The sequence below is a fragment of the Cyprinus carpio genome, chromosome B7, assembly GCF_018340385.1.
Source record: "Cyprinus carpio isolate SPL01 chromosome B7, ASM1834038v1, whole genome shotgun sequence".
In the NCBI taxonomy this organism is placed as follows: domain Eukaryota; kingdom Metazoa; phylum Chordata; class Actinopteri; order Cypriniformes; family Cyprinidae; genus Cyprinus; species Cyprinus carpio.
Genome location: NC_056603.1, coordinates 5493472 through 5519448, shown reverse-complemented (window position 1 = coordinate 5519448; position 25977 = coordinate 5493472). Strand labels below are relative to the sequence as shown.

General features: G+C 37.4%; 1 pseudogene; it reads right to left on the bottom strand.

Moving 5' to 3' along the window:
* Positions 1 to 15039, bottom strand: part of LOC109048312 — a 138394-nt pseudogene extending 123355 nt beyond the window's left edge.
* Positions 15040 to 25977: the final 10938 nt, after the last annotated feature.

Sequence of the window (25977 nt, the reverse complement as noted above, 5' to 3'; positions counted from 1 at the left end):
CTCTCCTCTCTCTGTTTTACAGCAGAAGAAACCCTCATGTGACTCAGAATATAGTATAAATATTTAAAATTTAGTTTAAATAGAATCTTGCTAATAGCATATCAATAAAAAAACCTTAGCCGCCAACCTCCACTATACACACACACACATATATATATATGTATGTATATATATATGTATGTATATGTATATATATATGTATATGTGTATATATATATGTATGTATATATATGTATATGTATATGCATATGTATATGTATATATGTATATATATATACAGGTCCTTCTCAAAAAATTAGCATATTGTGAAAAAGTTCATTATTTTCCATAATGTAATGATAAAAATTAAACTTTCATATATTTTAGATTCATTGCGCACCAACTGAAATATTTCAGGTCTTTTATTGTTTTAATACTGATGATTTTGGCATACAGCTCATGAAAACCCAAAATTCCTATCTCAAAAAATTAGCATATTTCATCCGACCAGTGTTTTTAGTGTTTTTAATACAAAAAAAGCCAACCTTCAAATAATTATGTTCAGTTATGCACTCAATACTTGGTCGGGACTCCTTTTGCAGAAATGACTGCTTCAATGCGGCGTGGCATGGAGGCAATCAGCCTGTGGCACTGCTGAGGTGTTATGGAGGCCCAGGATGCTTCGATAGCGGCCTTAAGCTCATCCAGAGTGTTGGGTCTTGCGTCTCTCAACTTTCTCTTCACAATATCCCACAGATTCTCTATGGTGGTTCAGGTCAGGAGAGTGGGCAGGCCAATTGAGCACAGTAATACCATGGTCAGTAAACCATTTACCAGTGGTTTTGGCACTGTGAGCAGGTGCCAGGTCGTGCTGAAAAACGAAATCTTCATCTCCATAAAGCTTTTCAGCAGATGGAAGCATGAAGTGCTCCAAAATCTCCTGATAGCTAGCTGCATTGACCCTGCCCTTGATAAAACACAGTGGACCAACACCAGCAGCTGACATGGCACCCCAGACCATCACTGACTGTGGGTACTTGACACTGGACTTCAGGCATTTTGGCATTTCCTTCTCCCCAGTCTTCCTCCAGACTCTGGCACCTTGATTTCCGAATGACATGCAAAATTTGCTTTCATCCGAAAAAAAGTACTTTGGACCACTGAGCAACAGTCCAGTGCTGCTTCTCTGTAGCCCAGGTCAGGCGCTTCTGCCGCTGTTTCTGGTTCAAAAGCACACGCCTGTGCACGGTGGCTCTGGATGTTTCTACTCCAGACTCAGTCCACTGCTTCCGCAGGTCCCCCAAGGTCTGGAATCGGTCCTTCTCCACAATCTTCCTCAGGGTCCGGTCACCTCTTCTCGTTGTGCAGCGTTTTTTTTTGCCACACTTTTTCCTTCCCACAGACTTCCCACTGAGGTGCCTTGATACAGCACTCTGGGAACAGCCTATTCGTTCAGAAATTTTCTTTCTGTGTCTTACCCTCTCGCTTGAGGGTGTCAATGATGGCCTTCTGGACAGCAGTCAGGTCGGCAGTCTTACCCATGATTGCGGTTTTGAGTAATGAACCAGGCTGGGAGTTTTTAAAAGCCTCAGGAATCTTTTGCAGGTGTTTAGAGTTAATTAGTTGATTCAGATGATTAGGTTAATAGCTCGTTTAGAGAACCTTTTCATGATATGCTAATTTTTGAGATAGGAATTTTGGGTTTTCATGAGCTGTATGCCAAAATCATCAGTATTAAAACAATAAAAGACCTGAAATATTTCAGTTGGTGTGCAATGAATCTAAAATATATGAAAGTTTAATTTTTATCATTACATTATGGAAAATAATGAAATTTTTCACAATATGCTAATTTTTTGAGAAGGACCTGTATATGTATATATATATATATATGTATATGTGTGTGTGTGTGTGTGTGTATATGTGTTTTTTGTTTTACTATTTTCATTTAATACACAGCTTTTATTGCTCATATTTGTGAGAATAAGGAGCTCAAACTCAAAATGGAAAAGACATTTTATTCTGAGACCCAAACTGAGCAAAAATATGCAGTTTGGTGCAGATACTAATATTTATATAGACACAATTCTGAAAGCTTATAATGTAAATCAAGGAGATCTTTATAACGGACACTTACATAAATGATATTTAAATACTTAGTTTGATGAAAACATAATTCAATGATAATTGAGAGAAGAACAAATAAAATTATGTTTGGATAATCAGGTAAACATAAGTTGCTTCAGTCAAGTAAATGTTTGACTTGAAATATTACTAACAATATACAAGTTATTACTTTTAATTTAAAATTCAGTAAAGATTTAACAGCAAAGGGACGTTTTTAGAATTAAACTAAAACTCCTTTTATTCAGATAACAGAAAGCATACAGCATCATAAAAAGCATGTTCAGATGTAATCTGAGATTATAATTGTTGTTAGTGGTATTTAAAGCGTGACACATTAAGAGCATTGTCTGTTAGTCTTGTGATGGACTGCTCGTGTCCAGTGTGTTTCCAGCTTCAGCCTGAGACTCCAGCATCCTGAGACTCTGCGGTTTGGAGAACAGATGAAATATCAGGATGAAGATTATTCCTCTGTTACGGCGTACTGGCTTTGGTCTTCAGTCGATGTAACTGTGAAATACACACAGACACACACTAAACATTTATTTTCACAATTCAGTGTCACACTTTCTGTTTTGCTTCCACTGCAGTTATTGATTATGAACAACCCATCATCTGTTGTAAATATGGATCTATATAACAGATAAAAAGACAGAATAAAGGCATGTCTGTCAGTGAAAGTGAATCATTGGTAAAAGTCACTGAGATGGAGAGAGACGGATCAGACAGAAGTGTTACCTCTCGCTCTGTAACATTTGAACAGCAGCACGACTGTCGACAGCAGATACGGACAAGCTGCCAGAAGAAAACTGAGGATGCTGAAGACAGAAATCTGACCTGAATGTGACAAACAGAGACACAAGCACATTATTGAACAACATTACACTCCTAAAGACTTTCAGAAACTTTCTCAGGGAACCCAATGTTTTGTGAGGAAACACAAAAGCATTAAAATATAATTATTATAATTGTGTAATTTAGCTCTGTATTAAATAGCTTATTTACCCTTAAATTATAATTTCTGTCAGCATTTAATCACCCTTTTGTCATTCAAAAATGTTTCTAAATGAAACTGTGTACAAACTGTTTCACTTTTATTTTATGAAAAAAAAAATTGTGTCACACAGAAGAGAGTCATACAGGTTTAGAATAACACAAGAGCAAGTAAATGATGACAATTTTATTCTAGTCCTTAATGCACTCTTCATTTCATTGAATTGTGGGATGTTGATTAATTTCAGTGTATGTGATTTGTTAGTTATATTTTAGTTCATGTAAGTTTTGTGAAAGAATAAACATCTGTCAATAACTGATTATACATGAATAAAATAAAATCGAAACTCCACAGACTCTCACCTCTGACTGAGATCCAGCTGTGCAGTGACTCTCCTCTCTCTGTTTTACAGTAGTAGAAACCCTCATGTGACTTTGAGACAGTCGTGATGCTCATCTCTCCGTCGTCTGATTCTGGACGGGATCCGTCTTATAGAAATCAGTCTGAGGATCGAGGAGTTTGTAGATCGATGTAAACAGTGTAGAGTCAGAGTATGTCCCTCAATCACAGGATCAACAGAACTCTCCAGAATCACATCACCATCTACACAACACAAGACATACATGCATGGAGGAAGATGATGGTGATACATATTGTACAGTACAGACATAGAAACATCTATTAAGATAAGGAAGGCAATATGTGTATTTTCTATTATTATTGATTTGAAATCTCGATATTTAGTGTTCAGAATAAGTGAAAATATGCTTCCAGAACCACAGAATAATCCACAACTACTCAGAATTACAGCAGCCAATGTCTTTCTGTTGTACCTAAACACATAACTAAATTCTTAAATATATTTTAATCTAAAACAGATCATCTATTATATTTGATCTAGTTTTATGTCATTCGACTCACCGTGAACAGTGATGTTGAGAGGATGGCGTTTCTCTCCAGATTCAGACTGACACCAGTAAACTCCAGAGTCAGATGTGCTGAGAGAGACGATTCGACATGTAGATCCTGTTTGTTTTGAACAATCTTCTGTGTTTCTGTCTGTGTATCTTCTCACGGTCCATCCAGCAGAGCTCCTCTGATCCTCACAGCTCAGAGAGAGAGATTCAGACGAGAAGTGTTGACTTCTGCTGGGACTGACCACCAGAGAGACCTGCGACCACTGACCTGAGAAGAACAAACCCCACTCAGAATCAACAGCACACGTGTTGTGTAATAAAATCTGTAATTAAGTAAAATTAAGATTAAATTGAGCTCTACATTTTTTATCATGCATATATATTATGAGTGTGTATTTGTTAGTGCTTTTGATCTGATCTAGACTGAGAAATAGAGGGAAGTATTTCTGATGTTTTTGCACAGCTTGTGCCAGAGACTGTACTGAAACACAAATACAGATGAACACAAGCATAAATGCTGTGACACAGACTCACCAGTGATCCACAGTGTCTGTGTGCTACTGTTCTTTGTGTAATAGGCCGGTCGTCCTCTCTCTGCTCTGCACGTATAAACTCCTGTGTGCTGTAGAGCAGCAGGACTGAGAGTGTAAGAGCCTCCAGCTCCTCTGCTGCTGTCTGACAGATGATCATCATCTCTGAACCAGCTGAACGTCCAGCCTGTAGAGGAGCCTGTAACCTCACAGATCAGAGTCACTGAGTCTCCTTCAGTCAGCCACGGCTGTGGAGACACTCGCACTGCTGCCTGAGCTTCAGCTGAACACAACATGAGATGAATTATAGAGAGAGAAGCTGTTCACACTGATGATAATGAACACACACACAAACTCACCTGATACAGTCAGAGTAACAGCATCACTGCGCTGAGAGTGTTGTGTTCCCATCTGTCCTCTACAGCTGTATTTACCGCTGTGAAAGTCTTTAACACTGCTGATGTTCAGCTCTTGTGTTGAGACTGAGTTATGTTTGTAGTTTGTTCCCTCTCTTTCCCATCTGTACGTCCACTCAGTGTCTCCTCCCCACTTTATATCACATCTGAGAGCGACTGTTTCTCCTCTGAACACTCGTTCATCAGGTCGAACCGTCACCACAGCTTTAGGACTCACTGCACAAACACAGATTATTGCATTTATTTTAGATTCAAAGTTTTAGAAGTTCTGTAGATATTGTCTCTGATCTGTATGTTGTGTCAGATACTATGTTCTCTCTCACCTGTAACATTTACCCACAGTGCATCACTGTATTGTGTGTAGTAGACTGGTCTTCCTCTTCCAGCTCTACACCAGTACTGGCCTCCAGCAGACACTGAATCAATCTTCACTCTGTAATAGTCTGTTTTTTTCTTCTTTGTCTCAGAGTTCAGTGTGTGTTTGTACCAGTAAAAGTCCCATCCAGTGGCTGGATTCATGCGACAGATCAAAGTCACTGTGTTTCCTGTCAGTGCAGCTCCTGCAGAATCTGATGTGAGTTCAGGCTTTGGCTTCAGATCTGCAGGAGAACAAGAACACACTCAGATCCTGAAGAGTCAGAGTTCAGCTGTGTGAGACGAATATGAGCCTCATGTAAGAGTTACAAACACAATGTATTAACATACAGGCATCTGTTTCCAGATCTCACTGAGAGAAGATGCTGGAAAAACTCCTCTCTCACCTATACATCTGTTCCTTTTCACCCGTCCTTCACTTCACTCAGCTCTCTCAGAATGGTCATGACCAATATATAATATTCTAGATGACTGCAAGTGATATTCACAGTCATGTTTGGTATCATTTGAAATGTCTCAGTGTGACTGATACAATGGTCTCAATCTTACAAGAAGTAAACTCCCAGTGGCTTTCGTGCAAATCACCATCTGTCCCCAAAAGGTGTGAACTCTCCACGTATAGGCCTTGATCAATGCAAATTCCAATTGTTAGTTCCTGTCTCCATTTGGAGGATGTTTGTCTTGGTCTGAGTACTTAAGGACATGTTGAAAGTAGATCAGGGTGATTCTGTAGACAGATGAGCCTGCAATACAATACTTCAAAATCGGGAAGCAAATATTTGCTTACGGTCATGTGTTTGGCTACACGTTTTCCTTCGGCCTATCCATTGCGAACAATTACATTGCGATCAATTGTAAGAGCTTTGTCACAATTCATGTCATTTTTTGGCATTCCTAAAATCATTCAAAGTGATCAGGGTACTAACCTTACCTCTCATCTCTTCCAACAGGTTTTAAAACAGCTTAAAATCAAACATAATCTTGCTAGTGTGCATCATCCGCAAAGCCAGGGAGCATTGGAGAGATTATCATCAAACGTTGAAGTCTCTTCTTCGTGCTTATTGTGTGCAGTTGGACAGAGATTGGGAGGAGGGTTTGCCCTGGTTACTACTGGCTGCACGTGAGGTTGTGCACGAAAGCACTGGGTTTAGTCCCAACAATTTAGTTTTCGGTCATAAAGTTTGTGGGCTTTTGGCAGTGTTACAAAGTTCCGTCAAAATTTCTGACTCGCCGAAAAATCTGTTGTCGTACGTTTATGGGTTTAGACAGAGGTTAATTGAGGCTAGAGCATTGGCCAGAGTTCAACTAAAAAACAACAGGCAGGGATGAAACGGTTGTATGATCCCCAGGTGGAACGTCGTGTTTTTGAGCCAGGAGACCAAGTTCTTGTGTCACATCTTTTGCCATCTTCTCCTTTTGAAGCAAAATTTGGAGGCCCGTATGTGGTGAAGCGTAAACTGAGTGATGAAAATTATGAGATTTTCACTCCGTCTCGGAGAAAGTTAACTCAATTATATCATGTGAATTTACTGAAACCATATTATGAGAAGTCTAGTGTTTTCCACTCCCTCGGGTGGATGATTGTGTTGACCAGGTAGGCTCAGCTAGGTATGTAACTAAACTTGACCTGCTAAGAGGTTACTGGCAGGTGCCTTTGACTCGGCGAGCTCAAGAAATCTCTTCCTTCATTACTCCATCAGGTCTTTACTCCTACAAAGTAATGAGTTTTGGGCTTAGAAATGCTCCTGCCACCTTTCAACGCCTGATGAACCATGTGGTATCAGGCCTTGAGGGGTGTGCTGTGTATTTAGATGATCTGGATGTCTTCAGTGACAGTTGGGACTTGCACTTACAACGTCTGCATGCAGTTTTGATGCGCCTTTCGGAAGCTAGCTTGACTGTGAATTTAGCCAAGTGTGATTTTGCTCGGGCCACTGTGACATACTTGGGTAAAGTGGTCGGAAGTGGGGAAGTTCGACCATTAAATGCAAAAGTTCAAGCTATTCAAGAATACTCTGCGCCTACTACCAAAAGAGAGCTTATGCGTTTTTTTGGGTTTAGTGGGTTATTATCGTTCCTTTTGCTGTAACTTTTCGTCAGTTGTTGCACCACTTACCGATCTTTTGAAAACCAAAACAAAGTTCATATGGTCGTCAAATTGTGCGCTAGCTTTTGAAAAATGTTAAGTCTCTATTGTGTTCATCTTCTGTCCTTGCGGCTCCTTGCTTTGAAAGGTCTTTCTCTTTGCAGGTTGACGCAAGTCAGGTTGGAGCTGGAGCTGTTCTCCAACAGTCTGATGAACAGGGGGTTGTTCGGCCTGTCAGCTTCTTTTCGCGCAAGTTCAACTCATACCAGCTAAATTATTCTGTGGTGGAAAAGGAGGCTCAAGCTTTGGTTTGGGCGTTACAGCATTTTGACATCTATGTTGGCTCAAGTCAACCTGTTGTCATTTATACAGACCACAACCCATTGACGTTTTTAAATTCTCTTTACTGTCCTAACCAAAGGCTGATACGTTGGTCTTTGTTTCTTCAGGCTTATTGCCTTGATATTAAGCACATTAGAGGGTCTGAAAACGTTGTGGCAGACGCACTGTCACGTTCCCCCTATGAATGATGCTTAAGTTGGTGTTAAAAAAACACTATTTTGGCTCTGGTTGCTGTCCTTGGTACTTAATTTTTTTTCTGTATGGGGCTTATGTTTTTGTTTTAATTGTTTGTGTTTGTTTGCAGGGATTCTTAACAGATCCCTGTTCTAAGGGGAGAAGTGTGATGACCTGGGTATTCATTGGGTTTTTTTTCCAGTAGAAGACTGATGACTCGTAACCCGTAACCTGGTTGCATCCGTGACACCTGTGCCCAATTTCCCTTGCCTCTTTAAGAGAAGCAAGCTCGATGGCATAGGGCGCGGGCGGCCAACTTGATTGCTTTTCGTTATGGTTTGATAATGTTTCTTTTTGCATACATCACGAGACTACAGCACAGCACATTACATTCTCACACATACTCTTAGGACGCCATTACTGACTTTTGAATACTACCATATTTTGTTTTGTATATTTGTCTTATCTAAATAAAACATTTCTTTACGAATTGGCTCTCTTATGTCCCAGTTTTTGTTGCGTCCCCTTTTGAGTCACGGGGCGTAACAAATTTTACTTACTAAGTATTGAAGTAAAATTCAGATTAGTTTTTATTAGTTTCATTAATAATGTTGTTAGTTTTAGTTTAGTTTTTATTTTGTGAACACATTTTTTTTAGTTTTTATATAGTTTAGTTTCAGTTTTAATTAAAGTTTATCAGAATTAACAGAACTTTGTGTCTGTTTTTCTTCAAAGGACCAACTAAGTTTAGTTTTCGTTTAGGAAAATAACCTTGCTCAATACTATGTATTTTTCTGAAAGTCAGGTATGTATCTTTTACTCTTAGATTTAGAATTTGATGTCTTGTATTTATTTCATTTGATATTTCTGAATTGACTGTAATTGGGATAATACATATTTACCTGACTTTATTCTGACTTACTCTGAGATTATTGACTCTAGATTACATTAAATCCATTACACACAAATCTGCGCTCATGTTAGTAACTTACTAAAATGATCTAAATAGAGTGAGCCTCAACCTCTGATTATTGTAATATTATTCTAATTAAGTGACATGGCATGATTATATATAGTTTCCATTAGAGGAAGTTAAGTTGGTCAGCTTGATTCTGTGGTCATGACCTCTGGTTAGATATTCTTATCTTAAGTGTGTTCAGATCTATGGGGACTAAATAATATATTCTAGATCGATATATTCTAGGTCCGGCCTTCTAGAATATGAGTCAGTCACCTCTGTCTAATGACCAAGACTGACGAGTTTGTGAGTATGAGATCCGTATATCCAGCTGGTACAAGACGCATAGTGTTATATGAATACGATTAAAAAGATTCAATAAGATTAAAGAGTTAAATAGAATAATCAGATGTCTAGATAAATTATACTTTGAATGACCAATAATAATTGGCTTTCTAAGCTAAATTCGAGGTAATAATAAAATGGAGTCAGATTAGAATTTAATTAAAATTAAATTGATTTGCGCACTGAAAAGACTGAATACACAGGAAACCTTCAGCCACCATTGGATACATTCATTGGGTATATATATAATACGCCCTTTTCACAGTGATGTCGCTAACTTCCACTTTCCCGCAAAGCAGTGTATCTGTACTTCCGTTATACCTTTACACCGGAGACTTCACGGGAAAATGTGGAAAAACTTGAAATATGAAAGGCATTAGTTTAGAGTTAAGACAAATAATGTTAATCTACTTACATTCGGGTTCTTTTGCGAGGGTTTTTCTGCATCTGCTTTAGATGGTGGCTTGCTCGCCGCAACTGCGATTATGTGTCCACACAAAATACATAACTGAAACCTTTTCACTTGATATTTCGGTTTATGTCATTCCTTGGATAATTTGTGAGTACACTGTGTAAATTAAATCCACGTATATTTCAGCAATAAAAGGACAACAATGTGATTTTGTTTTTATTTATATGGGAAAATTACATGGACACAAGTCATTTTTTATATTAAATAATTTTTTACTACATGACAAATTTCACATCCATAAAGGCAAGTGGTCTGAAAAGAAAATAATCCAGTTCAAGAATAAAATGGATTAATATTGAAACAACACAAAAAGCACAGCCGCGTAGTTCTACAGAACTTGAACTTCTACAATTACTTAAATTCCTTCATTCAGTTTCGCTTTAACTACATGTATACCGTGTTTTTACTTTGTGAATTATTATTGATTATTTTGATTGATCGTATTTTATTTTCGTTATAGGCTATATGCAATGTGATCTTTAAAAAAACAGCTATGACCTGCGTTTTATATTTATTCACACAAATGCTGGCATCTGCTTTTAACTAAAAGCTTTTTATATAAACTTAATATATTTATTATTTATTTCTGAATTACATTAAATAATGAAACGGAAAATTATAGACCCCATTTTATTGATATTTCAATAGTACAAGCTTGTTATGTTGAACTATTCTTGTACATACAGGCGCTGTATGAAACAGGACATAAATTACTGAAGGCAAAGGCTTTCTGTTACTACATGTAAATGTCTAAAACGTTTGTTATTTGAGAAATATATCTAATCAACTTCATCTAACTGCAATAAAGACAGCAGACAGTGCGCGGGAGACGCGGGAATCAGTGACTGCAGTGCTCTGTTTTTAACTCCTCCCTCGAGATCAAGCGGCAAATCTCGCCCATCAGTATTCGGTAAGTTCATTTGAGATGCCAGACGCCTCTCCCTGAATGAGGACGAGGACAGACAGCAGCAGTCATCCTCTAATCGTGTTTGTGGCAGCTGTACAAGTGTCTGAGTGAACTCCATGCTGGTAGTGATAGCGCTTTACTGTGCTGGCGGAAGTAAGAATACCCTGCTTCGTGTCAGAACGGAAGTTGTGTGACGTCGTGTGAAAAGGGCCTATTGGGTGGACTTTACAGTCATTTGTGTAAAAAGGAGGAATGTTTGCTCAGAAAAAGAAGATGCACATGGCACTGCACTAAATCACAGCATAAACTGTTTGGTCAAATAAGTTTGAATGCAGGTTTTTTGTGCAAAATATACATGAAATACTGAAACAGTGAACTTGCTACAGTCTCTTATGCAGTTCTGCATCCAAACAGAATAATGACTAAAGTGAATTATTTCAGTACTTTATAAGAACAGATGTGGCTGATGCAGAAGAGTATATGAGAAGTGTTTAGCCACAAACAATGATTTTAATGATCATTAAACAGATGTGAATATGAACACTCACCTGACACAGTCAGTGTAACAGCAGCGCTGGTGTCTGATCTCTGTGAGTCTGATCTCTCTCCTCTACAGCTGTATTCAGCTCTATCAGACACAGATGTGATGTTGTAGACTCTCTCAGTGACGTCTCTGATGACTGAAGCATTTTTAAACCAGCTGTATGTCCACTGAATGTGTCCTGCTCTCTGTATGTCACATGTGAGAGTGACTCTCTCTCCTCTGAACACACGCTCATCTGGACTCACCTTCACTACAGCTTTTGGTCTCTCTGTATAAATACACATATGAGTGTTGATATTGATGAAACATCAAATTATCATGAGCACATTTCCTTATGTGAAAAAGAGTGCTGAATTTAATTTGTAATGTGATGAGGTCATGTGACTGATACTAAAGTTTGAATTATTTATTGTTTCATAATGTGACTTGTTGCACATACTATTAAAAGGTATTAGGAAGAAAAAAAGTATATACTAAGCTATGTTAAATAAACAAGAACAAAACTACAGTCTCTCAACTAGATATGTGATCATAATAGAGTGAGTTTAGGTGGACAATGAAATTCATCTCACCATTTACTGAGAGAGAAACAGAGTTTGATTGTGATGAGTTTGGTCTCTCATCTCTCTGTCCTCTACACCAGTACTGACCCTGATCAGATGTAATTACTCCTCTGATAGTGAGAGTGTCTCTGTTTACAGTGTAACGATCAGATGTCTGTAACATTACACTGTCTTTATACCACTCATATCTCCAGTCACTGTGAGACTCAATCACACACTTCAGAGTGACTGTCTCTCCAGTGAATACAGGACTGTCTGGAGTCACAGTCAGTGAAGATCTGGGTAAATCTGTGAAGAAAGAAGAAGCTCTTTCAGTGAACTAGACAGAAACATAATCTGATCATCTGAGTTCCTGTATTTGTGTGACACTGATGTTAAAGAGGAGAGATGTGGAGAGGAGAGTGATGGTCTCATAGTGTGTGATTCTACATTAGATCATTTTTATCTCTTTACCTTAATGGTGTTTTATATGTTATTCTGAGAACTTCAGGAGCTTGTAGATTCAATGTGTCTCATCTGAATAAATGATCGCATATAGAATTCAGGAGGACAATGATATTCAACTCACCCTTCACTGAGAGATAAACAGCAGGATTTGATTGTGATGAGACTGATCTTATCTGTCCTCTACACCAGTACTGACCCTGATCAGATGTAATTACTCCTCTGATAGTGAGAGTGTCTCCGTTTACAGTGTAACGATCAGACGTCTGTAACATTACACTGTCTTTATACCACTCATATCTCCAGTCACTGTGAGTCTCAATCACACACTTCAGAGTGACTGTCTCTCCAGTGAATACAGGACTGTCTGGAGTCACAGTCAGTGTAGATCTGGGTGAATCTGTGAAGAAAGAAGACGGAGCTCTTTCAGTGAACTAGTCAGAAACATAATCTGATCATCTGAGTTCCTGTATTTGTGTGACACTGATGTTAAAGAGGAGAGATGTGGAGAGGAGAGTGATTGTCTCTCTTTCGTCTGATTCACTACAGGTTTAATGTGATTCAACATCAGATCATTTTTTATCTCTTTAACTTAATGAAGTTTTATACATTATTCTGAGAACTTCAGGAGCTTGTAGATTCAATGTGTCTCATCTGAATAAATGATCACATATAGAGTTTAGGAGGACAGTGATATTCAACTCACCCTTCACTGAGAGATAAACAGCAGAGTTTGATTGTGATGAGTTTGGTCTTTTATCTCTCCGTCCTCTACACCAGTACTGACCCTGATCAGATGTTATTACTCCTCTGATAGTGAGAGTGTCTCTGTTTACAGTGTAACGATCAGACGTCTGTAACATTACACTGTCTTTATACCACTCATATCTCCAGTTACTGTGAGACTCAATCACACACTTCAGAGTGACTGTCTCTCCAGTGAATACAGGACTGTCTGGAGTCACAGTCAGTGAAGATCTGGGTGAATCTGTGAAGAAAGACAAAAATATAATGAGTCAAACAGTTTTTTTTTTTTTGTTTTTTTTTTATTATTATATTCAGTATTTTAATAATATTAGTTTAATATTATTACTATTATTATTATTAACATTATTAAGTCACCTCATTCTCTGACTTCAGTACAAAACTCATCCGCACTTTAAAAAATCAAAAACTGAGAAAACTTAAAAGTTTAAGGCAACCAGCTTCAGGAGATTTTTGCGTTTTCTCGACTTTTTGTTGTATACACTGAATACAATTCCAGAAAACTCCAGTTAAAATGTATTCATTTTGTTCTGAAGATGAAAGTTGTTCAGTTAATGCTTAAATGCGCGAGGCGCCGGCAAGATCATTTGATTTTTATTTATTTTTTCCTTAAAAGTGGAAACAACTTACACTACTCCTTCATTTGTGCTCATATAAGAATAAGACATTATTTGAAACTATTCTAAATATTTATTTTACTGTACATCCACAATAAAAACAAACATTGTTCTTAAATAAAGGAAACAAACAGGATTCGCTTTCTCAAGGGCACGTCACAAAAATGAACCGGAATTCTGCATATAGGCTGCTACTTGATGCAGTTTGTTTCTTTCGTTTTGTTAATTTATTAATTATTTAGAAAAATATATATTTCGCATATAGGCCTATTTTTTTCTTTTATATATAGCTTAATGTTTTTCTCTGTTGCAGAAGCTCTGCGCGTGATGTGACCTGCACGTGAATCCTCACGGTCTGTTGTTTATGCTGCTTTTTGCGTGTATACAATTAATTTAAAATTAATTCAGGTATTTTTAATGGGTCACAGCCATGTATCAACTCAAATTTAATTTAACTGTAATTTAACATAACCTTGTCTAACGGTTAATAATGGCTTAACGACCGTCGGTTGTCGGTTATAGGAGAAATAAAATAACCGAAATGAACTATTTCTAATACAGTCTCATAAAAGTTAATCAGAAAATAATAATAATAATAATAATACAACTGCACCTGCTTATGAATATTGTTTGAAGATCAAGTATCGAAATAGTCTATAACAAAGTATCAAAAAAATAGGCTATATAATAAAGTTTTTTTTTTTTTTTTCCTAAATGGACGAAGAACAGTCTGCTTATATAATTTGCGCAATTATGTATGGAAACAGCTCAAGGGAATTTTTTTTTATTTTTATTTTTTTTGCGACAGGCCACACACCAAAACTTATGCGACAATTAGTTTTTTAGGGATGACGTCATCATGTCATTTTTTTTTTTACGCATATTCTCTTTGTCGATAACAAAACTGGATGTAAACTTGGCAGTGGCTAAAGTAAATATCAAAGATGTCGATGGAAAGCCTTGTCACAATTTACATGACATTATAATAAACCAGAACCTCCACAAAAACACACTCAAGATCTGTAGGACTGTATCTTACAGAATAATGACAGAATAATGATATATGAACTGATTCAGTCCTCTTATAAGAACAGATGCTGCTGCTACAGAAGAGTATATGAAAAGTGTTGAGCCAAAAAATATTGATGTAAATGATCATTAAACAGATGTGAACATGAACACTCACCTGATACAGTCAGTCTAACAGCAGCACTGGTGTCTGATCTCTGTGAGCCTGATCTCTCTCCTCTACAGCTGTATTCAGCTCTATCAGACTTATCGGCACTAAAACTGATCTTTGCTGTTGTTGTTGTTGTTGTTGTTGTGTGTGGATAGAAAGGGTTTCCATCTTTAAACCAGTTGTATGTCCACTGAATGTCTCCTGCTCTCTGTATGTCACATGTGAGAGTGACTGTCTCTCCTCTGAACACACGCTGATCTGGACTCAAATTCACTACAGGTTTTGGTCTCTCTGTATTAATACACATATGAGTAAATATTGATAAAAACAGCATCACAGTATCATGATCACTATTATAAACCTATGATAAAAATACTGCATTAAATTAAAGATCTGGTTTGCTTGTAAGTTTGTGTTAGAGAAAACAAGTAGAGAGAATAGAAAATAAGAAAAAAAGAGAAAAGAACGCTAGTGTAAGATTTTTTTTATTTTATTTTTTTAAGAGCTCATATTTGTAACAGTGCAACAGTGTAATTCTGACTATGGGTCACGAAGTCTACTACAGCTGTGCAGTTTTGGTATGTTTTTGGTATTTAATTTTGCATAAATAGAATATATTTTTGAATAGGTTTATTTATCTTATTTGATTTTTTATTATTATATTTTTAATTTTATTAATTATTATTATATATTATATGTTATTATAATTATTATTATAAATATATGAATCTATTTTTAATTATTTTATTATTATCTTTTTATGTACATTCTATCTTTCATTCATGGAGATGACATGGACAACGAGTCTATGTTGGTTTAGTGGTAGATTTAGTTTTAGTTAATAAGGAGGAAGTTGAGCAGGTAACAACATATAAGTATTTAGGTATCTACTTTGATTTTTAGTTGCAATGAAGTCATCAAGTGGACTATGTTTGTACACAAGCTAGTCAGCACTTGCATTTTCTGAGAAGGCTCAGGGTTTATGGGGTGGTTACAACTATTATGTTACTGTTTTTACGATATGGTTTGGCAATTCTGTTAAACCAAGGTCACAACTTCAAAATGTGGTTAGAAGAGCTGGAAAAACAATTGGTATGTTGTCTCCACTTTCTCTTCAGGACATTTTTGAGAGGTCTGTTAGGAAGCAGAGTCTTAAAATTATTGGTGACCCAAGCCATATTCTCCATAAGGAGTATGAGCTAAAGCCCTCGGGCAGGAGATATAGGGTTCCAATCTGTTAGCTGAATAGATACAAATTTTCTCTAATTCCATTAACTGTCAAATTATTGAATAAGTGATTGAAATGATTGTGTGGGTGAGGTCAATGTGAGGGTAAAAATATAATGCTGGTGTATTATTAGGATTGTGTAGGAATTATATATGTTTTGGAATGGCGTAAATTTTTTTTTTTTTGTGTGTGTTTGATCTGCTCTCCCGGTTGCCTAAGACAAATTTCAGGTTTTCCTTATGGACTTTTAGTTGGTTTTGTTTCATGACTGTTGTCTTTGTTAGTTTCCTGCTCTCTTTACGTAGTTACACTGACAGTTCATTTGATCATCACACCTGTTCACCTTTTACTTCATTATCTGTGTAAACTTCAGTTCCTCTGTTTTCTCAGTTCATTGTCGGTTGTTGTTTGTGTTAAAGTGCACACTGTTACATGGACTTGGATACCCTTTAAAAAAAAACCCTGTGTTGAAACCTTGAGACTGTGACAGAGGGGAACTGCACAGACAAATGATTCTGAGAGAAGGTGAATAACAGCACAATATAGACATAAATCATCAGCAAAGAGATAAATGTGGGATCCTCATATGATCCATGTAGACAAATAAACTACTACAACACAATTCACATTTGTTTAATAAATCAAATACTGCAGTACAGCACAGTACCTTGAGTGAGTCCAGCGTGGATGAAGGACATCAGCACTAAAAAAACAGAAGAAACACAGATATGAAGCATTTCCATTCATTCAACACAATGCAGATCACTGAAACATGTCTAGAGTTTGAACTGAAAGTGTTTTTCTGTGTTTTTGAAGCTCATCATGAGAACTGATGGTGGAGATTCTCCATCATTTAACATCAACACACACAATGACGTCACAGGACTCATGAACGATACGAGAGTCGATTCACTGATGGATTCACTGCTGCCCAGAGAAGCACTTTCACCCACAACATACAACACATGACCATATTCTCATCAACCAATGTGACGTCACACAGTCAAGCTCTGTCTCTTTAAGTGTTTTTGATTGTTTTGAGTTTTCTTTATTAATGAACCCTGAGCAATTTTCAATCTGGTTTCTGACCGCATCACAGCTCAGAGACAGCGGTTATGAAGATAATCAATGATATTCAATTAAATACTGATTCTGGTAAAATATCAGTGCTGGTAAACTCAATCTCAGTGCTGTGTTTACAGAGCGATCCTAGACTTCTGGAGCCCTTGCTCCTCAACTCCTTAACCTTTTCTTTCAGAGCAGATTCACTGTCAAAACAACAGTGAGTTAAAATATATCAGTGATACAAAAAAGAAAGAAAATTACAAACAATAGGGAAAATACAACAGAAAAAAATATACAAATAAAATAAACAATTTAGCCTATAATAGCCTATTATACAGAAATTAATCAAAAGTGCAAATATGTCACTGCATAGACTTCATCATATAAATTAAACATAAATTAATTCATAAAGTTATGAACAATATTAAGTGAAGAGCAATGATTAATTCTCTTCTTTTCTTTAGTTGTTTGATTAACAGATGATGACAGACAGCGTCAGGTTTATACAGCAGGATGCTGTCACAGATCTAATATACTGACTAGCTTTCAATTACTTTTCAAAATGTTTATGTTTATTTAAGACATAACTGACTGTGTTTAGTGAAAACTCACCAAGACAGACATTTTGACACATACACAGCTCAGAGTAGCCTATATTTGTCCGTGTTTCACTCCGTCTTGAATCGCGCTCACGGAAAGCGCTTGAGAAACTGCAGCTCAGTGCTTTGAACTCATTTTTTAGTATCGAGCAAGAACGCAGGAGACTGTATACGACAGTCACATTACATGATTTGACTGATTTGGATGTTACGTAGAAAGAGCATCAGCACACCACATTAAAGGAACATTCATGATTTCATAACCACTGACCAAAATCAAAAACAAAACTGAAATTAAATCATCTTCGAGAGGAAGGGGCCTCCTGGTGTTTCGGGGCCCTACACAACATGTGATCTTTGTGTATACTGTAGGATCGGCTCTGTGTGTTTGACTCTGTCCATCATAATGTACTTCTAGAGAGACTGGAAAGGGTTTCTGGGATGGTCCTCAAATGGTTCAAGTCAGAAGGGAGAGGTTATTATGTGACTATATGAGAGCATAAGTCTAAGCATCAATGCATTGATGAAATTAACAGTTAGATATGCCAGTTAGTGAAACAAAGAGAAACCTGAAGTCATTGCATTTGGAAACAAAGATGAAGTTCTCAAGGTGAATGCATATCTTAACTCAAGAACCAAACAACAAGAAATCAAGGCAAGAATCTTGATGTGATTCTGGAGTCAGATCTTAGTTTCAGTCGTCGTGTCAAAGCAAAAACTAAATCAGCATACTATCATCTCAAAAACATTGCGATAAATATTTTGTTTCTAGTCAAGACTTAGAGAAACTCGTTCATGATTTATCAGCAGCAGGGTGGACTATTGTAATTAACTCCTGACCGTCCTTCCCAAGAAGACCATTAGACAGCTGCAGCTCATCCAGATTCTGACTAGAACCAGAAAATCTGACACCAGTCCTCTGGTCTTTATGCTTCCAGTGACATTTAAGATTGATTTTAAAGTATTATTACTCGTTTATAAATCACTCAATGGCCGACGACCTCAATACATTGCAGATATGCTCACTGAATATAAGCATCAGGATCAAGTCAGTAGAAATAGCAAGGGTTCACTCCAAACAAGGAGCGTCTGCTTTTATGCTGCACGCAGCTGGAACCAGCTTCCAGAAGAGATCAGATGAGCTAAAACAGTAGCCACATTTACATCCAGACTCAAAACACATCTGTCCAGCTGTTCATTTACTGAATGAGCTCTGTGCTATGTCCCTATGATTGAACTGTATTATATATGTATCCTTGTATTTTTAATTCTTAACAGTTTTAATTCATTTTAAATCATTTTAAAATGAATATTCTTTGCTTTTATTGTAGTGAGTATTTTTTACGATCATTTAATTTTAATTATTATTTTATGTAAAGCACTTCTTTGTGTAGGCTACGAAATATACTATATAAATAAACTCTCCTTGCCTTTATATAACATGTCAGTCTGTTCTGTGTCTCAGTTGTGTTTTGCTTTCTTCCCTGTGACGAGGTTTTTGACCGCCTGTGTTCTGATTAGTTTATTCATCTCTCCTGTTGTTTTGTTTCAATTATCCTCTTTTGTGTCTGTTACTTAAAGTTTTTTCAAGCAGTACCTCATCCAATTAATAATTTGTCTTTCAATTCAATTCACCATTATTTGTAACATTTTTTTTTTGTTCAAAACATTGCTAAATAAAAATCGTTTTCATTAAGAGCTAAACTAAGACATATTTGTTTTGACGAATGTAAAATATCTAGGTTAAGTTAAATTAACTCATATTATTAAGTTTATCTCCTGACCACGCCCCCACACTGGTGCTGCGAGTCCGTTAACGTCACCGTGATTGTGTGTGAATTCAAGGAGCTGTGGATGAGAAGGTGGAAACTTTGTTTTAGATAAGTTAGTTCTATGGGCGCTCTTTTCCGTTATTTACCTTTTGTCGCTCTTTCTTTTGCTCGAGAGACTGTTTGTGATCAGCGGAAATTGTTGTTTGTCTAAACGACGGGACATTTCTCATGCATTAGCTAACTAAGCTAGTTTTCCCATGCGCCTGCAGCGAACAAACTGTGCTCGAACCCCGGACCAGAACCCCGGACCGGTCATCCAAGATGTAGGTGGCTTTGTTTCTTCAGTAGAACACAAACAAAGATATTTAACTCAAAGCGTTGCAGTCTGTCAGTCTTATAATGGAAGTGGATGGGAATCACGGCTTTGAGAGTCAAAAAAACATACACCAACAAAACCAAATTAAACCCTGTGGCTCGTGATGATACATTGATGTGTAAAGACACGAAACGATCGGTCTGTGCAAGAAACTGAACAGTATTTATATAGTTTTTTACCTCTGGTTCACCACAATGTCCGAACTGTCACAGACTTATAAGTGCATTACTGCCACCTATCTCTCAAATGGACCATTGACACTCTATCTACAATCTCAATTAGGAGTGTTAATGGTCCACTTGAGAGATAGGTGGCAGGAATGCACTTATAAGTCTGCGATCTGCCGTAAAGCAAGAAGAAGAAGAAGACACGTCACGCGCCAGCTGTTGAGAATGTGCTCAGAACAGTTCAAATAGAAAAAACAGATGAATATACTTCTGTTCTATCTGGGTTCAGACTCCTCTTAATGACTGTCTTGTTTTGGAAGGAAGAAGAAATGGAAGAGATGCTTTGTAAGTGTAAGTATGGCCCTCATAACTGTGAAAAGAGAGGCACAGCTATATAAACATTATCCCCCTGTTTCACAGACAAGGCTTAAGGCTAGTCCCAGACTCAAATTCATGTTCAAGCTATCTTAGCTGAAAATATCTTGTACTGAAACATCTTAAAATATGTCAGTTTTATTGTCTTGTCTCAAGATGTACACCAGTAAAGTTCTTAAGGCATTTTTATAAAAGTTATTTAAGTATCCTGATTTAAGTAAGGCCTAGTCCTGGCTTAAGCTAAGACCTGTCTGTGAAACCCTGTTTCTTTGTTCAAACATGGAAGTTATACAAGAACAGAACAATTCTATTGTTTACATCAGGCATGTACATACATTTAAATCACTTTATGCACTAAAAACATAAACTTATGCCACCTTCACAGCAGAACTCCAGATCAGCTGTATGTCATGTGGGTTAACTGAGACCTGTTCTGAGGAGCATCACTTTATTGACTGGCACACTGCACAGTTAAATATAAACCTTTAGTCAGATGCCCTTATGAAGACTGTAACTTTAATGTTTGCTCTTTACAGAAAAGTTGTCAATGACAAGCCTGACATCACCCAGATGGTATTTCAAAGATCAGCTCTTTTTACAGTAAACCAGGTTCGTATAAGTGCATTCATCCCATGTTGTAATTGCCATAATTACAAGATTCCAACCTGGAAGAAGCATTCATGATTTTTTTTTTTTTTTGCTGAGAATGTGAGAACTGACTTCACACATCTGCTAAAAATGACACAGAGACAAACTGGTTAAAGATAACTGAAAAAAACAGAAGTTAAACCCCCCCCACCTTTCCCCTTCTTTTTCTTCTTTTTTTTTAAGTGTGATTTTTGGACCACTATATGGATAATTCATTTTCAATAAGAGGGGCACAAAGAATGAAAAGTGATCGAGAAACTTGTGTGTTTCACCGCTCTTCTCAAACTCTCTGAATCTCTAACGGAGAAACTATTTAAAGATACAATACCATACAACACCAAACTCATATTAACACAAATACATCTGACTGAACTGAACTGCTGAAAATAAGAAGAAAGAGTATCACATCATAAACAGCAAAAGCACATGTCCACAGAGCCTCCATCTTTCACAAGCAGCACAGATAAATGCATGTTCTCTGAAACTCTGTATCTGATCCACACGTAACATATCATCACATTAATCTGAACAATAAACAATATGATAAACAGCAAGATTCATAGAGCCTCATACACACAGTAATTGATTTATCTTAAGCTGAATACTGTTAATAACAGAAAAACTGAAGATAGAGTAGAATATAATGAAATACTCACAGAGCATGAGAGGCAGTGCACTGGACCCCATACTGACACATTAACAGACTGTTTTAACAGTGATGCGTCTCTAAATCAGACACTTCCTGCATTTCACAGCTCAAGAAGAGATGAGGGAGGAGACACAACTCTACACAGAAACACAAAACAGAAAGAAAAAGAGATCCATTCTAAGATATTTAGCTGCTCTTTCAGTGCATGCAAGTTGTTAAAGCTGTTTTTCTACTTGAAAAGACTGTTTCACAGAGAATGTCTTCAGTAATTGTTCTCACACTGCATTATTTTGTTGTTCACAGCCAGAGCAGCAATAATGTACAGTATGTGGGAAATAATGTGTTTTTTCAACCTTAAACCACATAAACACATTTCATTACACCAAATACACAAAATAATGTTCTTTTTTTAGCAACGTCACATGACCCCTTTAACACATGTTAGACTGCACCCCATAAACACAATCACGACTAGAAAAAAAAAAAAAAAAACAACACCTCCCCTTAAAAATATTTCACTTCTCTTTTGGTATGGTCACACTATCAGAGACAAAATATGAACATCAACACATGTATAAATGACTTAAAGTGAATATACTGTCACACACAAGTGACAGATCAAGTCTATAACATGATATTGATTCAGACTAGATGGAGCGACGAGCCGCCACAACAATATTCAAAATGTTTATTTCTCTAAAAGGAGTAAATGTTGCTTCAGCAGCTGCTATTACTGCTGCTTTACTGTCAAATAAAATATAAGAAAACAGAGACTCTTAAATCTGATATTAGACAGGGCTTCTAAGAAGGGGAAGTAAATAAAATTGACATGCACATGTTGCTGGGCATCTTTTGCTCTTGGGGTAGTATTTTGAGGTTTATGAAACTAAAGATGCAGAATAAGAATAACTATCTTCCCCGCTCTGGTTAAAACTATAGAGCAGAAATAGAGCAGACGTCAAACTACAATCATCAGCTCAACCTTTATTAGGCCTCTTAACACTTCTGTCATTTTCTCAGTACACGCAGCTTCTAAAGTTAGCAATGCACAAATAACAATGTATTTTTTTTTTTTTTACTATCTACGTCCTCAGAAAAATGAGGTCCACTATATAGAAACAAGCAACAAAATGCTGTGACTTCCATTACAAGGTACATCTCCAAACCACAGCACTGACAGAAACATCTGCAGAACTCACTTTGACTCAACATTCTTCCTTCATATTTGTCCCTTCTCCCCCACAACTGTACTTAGACTGTAAAGGCCAAAATATATAATAACAAAAATAATATAAATAAATATATAATAGTGGTCATGACCTCAGACTACAGATAATGTTGCATTATTTTGCTCCAAATATGAGAGGAGAAAACACAAGCACGAGCTGCTCGTGCAGGAGCACAGACGTCATCGAGCTCATCGTCAAGGCTGTGTCCGCATCTAAGGAGAGGAGCGCTGTGTCTCTTCGTCTGAAGAAAGCGCGCGCTGCCGGTGGCTACGATGTGGACTAAATCCACCGGAGATAAAGCCCAGAAGAAGCAGCTGCTGACTAAAGCCGCTCGGAAGAGCATCCGCCACCGGTGGAGCTTTATTACTGTTATGCCATGAAATATTTAATACTACTACTACTACTACTACTACTAATAATAATAATAATAATAATAATAACAATATAATTTTTTATTATTTAATTTCCACAATGAGCATTGCAAGACTGAACTCGACTCGGATTAGACGTAACGAGTGACATTTAGTAGAACCGCCCCATGCTCGTGGTTTCACCTAGGTCCTTTAGCGAAGAATAAGATCCCCTCTCCTTTGATTTTCTCAGATGATCTTCGTTTGTGTGAGTTGAAAGGAGAGTGTGGACATGTCTGGAAGAGGAAAGGGCGGTAAAGGACTCTGAAAAGGAGGCGCTAAGCGTCACCGGAAGGTTCTTGGTGATAAAATCCGGGGAATCACTAAACCCGCTATTCGTCGTCTTGCTCGCCGCGGCGCCTCAAGCGTATTTCTGGGCTCGCAGTGTGTTGAAGGTGTTTCTGGATGATTGATGTATCACACGAGATGGTGGGCGGAATTAACATTTTAAAGCCTTTGATTGGCTTTAATGTGGCCAATGAAATTATTCTGTGAGTTGGTCAATGGAGACACGCAATCACAGACCGCCGTCTTCTCTTCTGAAATTAGCACAGAGCAAAAGACCGTGTGATGGAGCCGAGATTCAAGAAGCTTTATTAGCATGGTGAAGAAAAGTGTTTTTACATTTCCAAAGCATAGAAACATTGAAATAAAAAATTAACACAAGTATACATAAGAATAGAAGTATATAGCATACAGAGTGTATATATCTGTATACAGTAAAACGAAAGTACTAATAAAAACTCAAATAAAGAGACAGGAGAAGGACTGGATGCTGTCATGTCAGTGTGTGTGTGTTGTACAGTGTTTTCTTCCGGCTGTGACTTGTGCTTCTGTTCTGCTGCTTGTTCTTTTATCATGGCAGGACTTGACGTACCTTGCAGCAGGTTAGAGCTTGTTGAGGTTTCTCCAGAATGTACCGCAGTTTGTCCTTTTGTTGTGTCTGCTTGAAGTCTTTGTGCTGGTTTGTGGATTGGGGGAAGAATGTTTCCCTAATCTGTGTAGAATTAGGGCATGTTGTTAAAAAGTGCAGTTCTGTTTCCACTTAATGTTGTGTGCAGTGTGGACACAATCTGTCTTCTTCCGGCAGCAGGTCTGTCTGTGTCTGTCTGTCTCTATAGTGAGGTTATGGTCACTGAGTCTGGACATGGTCAGGACTTTTCTTAGTTTAGGGTCTGCAAATTTATATTCTCTATTTAGAGACAGATAGCATTCTACTTTACTTTGCTGAGCTGTTGCTTCTGTCCAGTGTTTCAGATATTTCTCTTTCTGTGTTTTAATGATTTGATTTAGTCTAGCTGGGGTTTTGGATTGTAAAGTCAGTTCTGAGAGCAGCTGCTGAGGGGCTTTTCTCTGGGTTCAGTTCTTGGTAGTTTAAGGCTTTATGGTGGAGGGTCTCAGTATGACTGCTTTTTAGGTGTGCATGGAATTTAATGGCTTTTTTATTTTTATTTTTTAAATTTAGTGGGTACAGCCCTAATTCTGCTCTGCAGGCATTGTGTGGAGTTTTTCGTTGTACACGGAGAATATTTTTACAGTATTCTGCTCTGCAGAGAGTCTATTGGGTGTTTGTCCCATTTGGTGAAGTCTAGGTTTGTGAGTGATTTGTTTCTATAACCGATTGGATTATTTTTAGCCAGATTCCAGTTGGGATGTCAAGTTTTATATTTGTCTTGATTGTGTAAAAAGCTCTTTGTGCATTGTCTCTCAGGTCGTTCACAGCCTTGTTAAAGTTTCCTGTGTTACTGATGTTTATTCCGAGGTATGTGTAATTTGTAGTGTGTTCTAAGGGCATGTTGTTTAATTTGAAACTGTGATGTTGGTTTTCGTGACTTGCCCTTTTTTGGAATAAGATATTTTTAGTCTTTCTAAGGTTAACTGACAAGACCCATGTCTGACAGAAGGTGTGCAGGAGGTCCAGGTGCTGCTGTAGACCCTCTTTTGTGGGTGACAGCAGCACTAGATCATCCGCAAACAGAAGACATTTAACTTGAGTGTCTAGTAGTGTAAGACGGGGTGCTGGGGACTGTTCTAGGGCTCTTGCTAGTTCATTGATGCAGATATTGAATAGTGTAGGGTAGGGCTGGGCGATATATCCAACGATATGATCATGCGCATCTAGTCAGTAAATCTGGTTCCTTGATTAGCGCTAAATCGCCATCACCTGCTTTCAAATGGAGCGGCATTTAATAGACAGAGCCGTAGATCACTGACAAGGTACGCAATATCGACTTCATTATCGAAGGCGATTCATCTGGGATAATGAACGCGATATTGCGTACCTTGTCAGTCCCAACGCTCGCACATATTCCGGGTAATCACTGGCAGTGTGAAAGTGCAAAATCTAGGGACCCGGGTACACATGCCGGGACACATTACCCGTGTATTTGCCGGAATCGCAGTGTGAAAGGGGCTTGAGACAAACATAATGTCAAGATGCTGATGTTATTGTTTCATACTGACACATATCACATTTCTATAACTGTTGATTCATAATACACATGTTCAGAATGTAATGTTTTCTATATATTTTCTCCAGATCATGTACATTTGTGGTCATGACAGGTTAATTATTTATTATTATTAGTTATTTGTAAAAGGCAGCACTTTTAAACCCGGTTATGCCTAAAATTACAAGATTATGTTTGAGATTTTATAGGATAGTTTATTGAATATTTTGACAATCTAAAAACAAACAAAGAAAGGTTTCATGTTGTTGTTGTTTTT